The 5085-nt window shown below is 34.0% G+C and overlaps 1 protein-coding gene across 1 annotated transcript in view; it reads right to left on the bottom strand.

Annotated features, from left to right (window-relative positions):
- Positions 1-4846: 4846 nt before the first annotated feature.
- The window catches only part of LOC140976863 (uncharacterized), a 1386-nt gene continuing 1147 nt past the window's right edge, over positions 4847-5085 (bottom strand). Inside the window, exon 1 of the mRNA XM_073441246.1 lies at positions 4847-5085. This exon is cut by the window's right edge and continues 1147 nt beyond it. The gene's annotated coding sequence lies outside the window, so the exon portion shown is untranslated.

The following is a 5085-nucleotide window of genomic DNA, read 5'->3' as shown; positions in this document are numbered from 1 at the left end:
GATATGTTGGATATCAATCTTTGTTCCATGATTTTGGCTGTGAACCTAATGAGTTCAAACCCGAAAGAATAGTGGATTAACACTAGTGTCACCCTATATGCGTGTTCGGAAAAGACATGTTTGTCAGCATGGAGGAATGAGGAGAAGTTATTCATGGGGAATACAACCTCATATATCAAAAGACAAGGCAGAGTAATTCTGAAGATGGCTTGTGGAAATTATTTGACTTTGAGAAATGACTTTGAAAAAGATAATATATATCCGGAAGAATTTGGTTTATGGATCATTTTTAGTTGAAAACGATTTCCCAACATAGTATTTGAGTCAAATAAGGTCACTTTGTTCAAAAATTCAATGTTTGTAGGCAAAAGCTATGCAAGTGAAGGGTTTTTAAGCTCAACGCATTCGTTGTCAAGTCAATGTATATTGTGCTATCTGAATATTTAACTTACCTGGATCCAGAATAATGCCGATGCAGATCCTCGTACTTGCTTTTACAAGCCTGAAATTAAAGGAAGTTTTTGCCATTTGTATTAAGTATAAAATACAGGAAAATCTTATGCTAGTTGAGACTCCTACTACTATCCGTTTTAGATATAGATTACATAGAATAAATTGATAGTTAAGAGTCTCTAAAGTTCACAAGGGGTTGTGATTATACAAGAAACCCGTATTGATGATTATACAAATAATGATCATTATGATCAACCCGGAATGCGAAAACTATTTAAATTCAAGAACTTGACGTTAATATATATCATGGAACTAAATTAAGTATCCAAACTTATAATAGCGATTATGAGTAAATTTTTGTTTCGCATTTAAAATATTGAAGGCTTTCCGTTTTGAGAAATGACTACAAATATTTTTATATGAAGAACAAGTTATTACTCCTTTTGATGGACTGGCGATTATGAGATCCATGTGACGATTCTTGTTGGTTTTCCACTCTTTCGGAAGTTCATCACCCACCTTGGAATTTGTTTCTTCTTTGTCACCACTAATATCCTCAAGTGAGTTGGACTCTTACCTTTTGCCCAAGCAATTCTACATCATCATCATCATCAAAGGAAATTCTCGATACTCGAGGATTAGTCTCATCGAATATAACATGGATAGATTCTTCAACAGGACGACGTTACTACAAGCCTCATTAGTATTTGAATAACCAAGAAAAATTCCCTAATTGGATTTGACATCAAACTTATCAATATTGTCTTTACTGTAGTTGTTGAACAACACATTTTAAACCAAATGCGTTTAAAGTATGAAATGTTAGGCTTTCTATCACTTCATAACTCATATGGAGTTTTCTTGAGAATTGGTCTTATTGATGAACGATTAATTATGTAACAAGCGGTGTTCATTGCTTCGGCCCAAAAACATTTTGGAAACAAATATTCATATAACAAATAACCTGCAATTTCCACTGAAGTCGTGTTCTTTCTTTCAACACCATCATTTTGTTGAGGTGTCCTAGGACAAGAAAAGTTGTGACCAATTTTTTTCCTCACAAAAACTTATAAAATTTTCATTTTCATATTCGGTTCCGTTGTCACTCTGCATATTTTTAATCAAATGACATAAAAGTGGAAATAATATTTTTATATTTGAAAGATTCTCTAGTATGCTCACCTAATAAACATCACAAATGAATTCAACTTTTAATTCAAGGTTAGGCAATCCAACAACAAAATCAAGTTTTTGAATTTTTTCATTAGTACTTAAACCAACATGACCAAGTCGTCTATGCCATAACACACTATTGTTATCATTCAATGTAACAAGGCATTTTACATTTTGAGAAGAAAGATTATCCAAGTCTTAGTGACAAGAAAACTTTTTTGTCATCGCTCGAGATACCAAGAATTGGACCTCTCATTGTTTTCTAGTCCATACAAAGCAAATTTTTAATGTTTGACACTTTGGTACCCAATTGTTCTTTGGGTCCTTGTTGGTTGTAATCATAGGAAATTTGGGCACCCATTTCTACTTATTGTTTGATAAATATTGATATTGATGTTTCAAAAAATTACACTTATTTTTAACATGTCCAACCTTACAACAACAATATGTGGGAAGCATGGGATTTATGTAACAGGCTTGAAATTTTTTTGCTTCCTCCTTCTTCATCTTTTTTCGAGTTGAAACCTCGAGCTGATCGGTCACCAAGGTGTCATGAAGTTCATCGAAGTCCTATATAGGATGCACTTTCTCCTTTGTTGGATTCAATGATAGCCGTCCACTTTGCTTCCCATTCTTTACGCAAGGCTCGAAGTTATCTTCTACAAATTTTCTTGGGGGGATATCTTTCACCAAGTTCAGCAAACTCATTGATAATTTGATCGAGTCTCCTAAACATGGAATCAACATTCTCTTCGTACTTCATCTAATATGTCTCGTATTTGAGTTGCAAGAGATCGATCTTTGTCTCCTTCACTTGATTTTTCACTCATGGCATATTCCAAGTTTTTCCCAAATTTTCTTTGTGGTTGTGCACATCGATATCTAGTTGTACTCCTTCATATCTAAGGCATAATGAAAAATATTGATTGACAACTTAAGATCATATCCTCTTTTGTAAAATCGTCCATTTCCTTGGGAACTTTCTTTCCCTCGAAATCTTTTAAAGGAATACGTGGACCTTTTACAATAATCTTCCATATGTCATAATCTACGTTTTTGAGTTTTTCAAATTTTTGAGTTTGCGTAACGGAAGACTAATAGTCAATCAATTCAAAAATAAAATTATATAAGAAAGTAAATGCATAACGTAAATGAAAGCAACAAAGACATGAGGATATGTTATAATTCCTTTAACCGAGGGATTCACTAGAACAACTTGAATCTTGGCCTTGAGGGCTTAAAGCTTGCCACTCACTCTTCCCGGGTCTTCTTGGCCTTAAGGACTAGAAGTATAGCCACGTACAATTGCACTGACTTCACTCGCATATGACTTAAAAAACAATTTTCCAACTTGCTTTGGCGTTGGAAGACCTTACAATGTTTTTCTCTCTTGTGATTTTCAAAATCTACACCCGGTGGTGTTCTATTTAATTTGATCCATATAGATGTGTATGACCTGTTAGGTGTTAGCATGCGATGTGGGCAATCTCACTTCATTATTTTACTTATTACTTCTTCAGGTATGCGTACGTATATTTAATGAAATATAAGTCTAAAGTCTTCGCAAATTTCAAAGAAATCAGAGTTGAATTAGAAAACAATTAGGAAGTGATATTAAAACACTTCTATCTGATCAAGGTGAAGAGTACTTAAATAATGAATTTCAAGATTACTCACATTAGAATGCACCTGCCACACTTCAGTTGAATTGCATGTCAGAACGTTGTAATCGAAAATTGATGGACAAGGTTCGATATATGATGAGATTCACTGAATTTTGGCCATCTTTTTAGCGATTTGTGCTTGAGACTGCGACAATGTTGTTAAACCAAGTCCATACAAAAGCATTGGATAAAACTTCATATGAGATATGGATGAGAAAACCTCCAAAATATTCTTTCTTAAAAATAAGCGGATGTCCTGCTTATGTGAAGCAGACATTGGCAGACAAATTGGATAGTAGAGCTAATTTGTACTAATTCATGAGATATTCAAAGAATTCCGTTAGATATTATTTATATGATCACGATGTAACAAAGATGTTTGTTTTAAGGAATGACACATTCTTTGAGAATGAGTTTCTATTAGATAGAAAATGTGAAATGATAGAACTCGAAGAGATACAAGAAACAAACTCCTGAAATAGTAGAACACATACCACAACAACCAGTATAAGAAATACAAGCTCCTAGAAGATCCGAAACGGTCTCAAAGCCCCGTAATAGGATGTGCATGCTTCTTGAAAAGGGTCAAGACGAACTCATTCCTGGATGTGATCCAAGAAACTTCAAAGAAGAATTATCATATGCCAATTCATCCAAATGAATTGAAGCCGTGTAATTTAAGATGAACTCTATGTTTCGAATTTAGGGTATATGAGCAGGTTTGCTAAGTTACTACCCAAAGTTATCAGATAGAGAATCGTACTTTAAAAAAACATAATTAATTTAATACATTAAAAGAAATCTTGATGACATTTTGATCAAAACCAAGACATTCAAGCACTTTATAGCCGACCTAAAATAAACTTTCCAAAAAACTTTGCGATTACAGATTGAAGCTATATCCAAGTAAGTGAACAATATGAGTTCATACCGGAAAATTCCTAGGCTATATGAGCAAAGTGAAGAAGCATTCCAAAAATTGAAAGCATATTTGAAGGACTCAATCTGAACAATCAGTTTGAGGCAAAAGACCTGTTGGTCCATTATCAGTGATACTCCGAGCTGCTAGTTTGGTACTGGTTAGAAAAAAGGAACAACTCATTAACCTATTTATTTTGTTAATCATGTCTTGAAAAAGTCTGAACTAAATTACTCAAACTCGAGAAAAATTAACTTCGACTCAGATCATTACAACAAGAAAGCAAGACCTTATTTTTTGTCACAGAATATCTCATATTTTTACAACTTGCAATTGGTCTATGACAGAGCACGAAGCACGGCACCTGCAACGAATCAGAACAAATCAGGACAGAAACTGTTCAACGTATATCCATACAAAACAGAGATAATATCCACAAGAATTTTCCATCACATATTAAGCCACCCCCCCCCCCCCCCTCACCCAGCTTACAATGGTCCCATTTCCCTCTTTCATGGCCAACTTCAAAATTCTCCACATATTTTTTTTAATGTCCCATGTCTCCACATTATGGCACTATATGCTTGTTTTTTGTAAGTATATACTCTTTACGTACATACATCAAATGAAACTACAATAAAAATCTTGAAATTCTCCACTGTCAAAATCCACCAGTAACCGAGTAACTTCAACTCCTTGGTTCTTTTACAACACTAGGGAAGCAACCAACGTACACTAGGAAATTAATACATATGACTAAACCGAAGCTGGTACAAAAATGACAGCTTCAAACTTTAAACTTATGACACACACTGCCCATCATAGATACAAACTTCAACCATACAAATGCAACAATATATACACTATATATATATA

The sequence above is a fragment of the Primulina huaijiensis genome, chromosome 5 (genome assembly GCF_012295235.1).
Source record: "Primulina huaijiensis isolate GDHJ02 chromosome 5, ASM1229523v2, whole genome shotgun sequence".
Classification (NCBI taxonomy): domain Eukaryota; kingdom Viridiplantae; phylum Streptophyta; class Magnoliopsida; order Lamiales; family Gesneriaceae; genus Primulina; species Primulina huaijiensis.
This window is presented reverse-complemented; position numbering and strand designations above follow the sequence as displayed.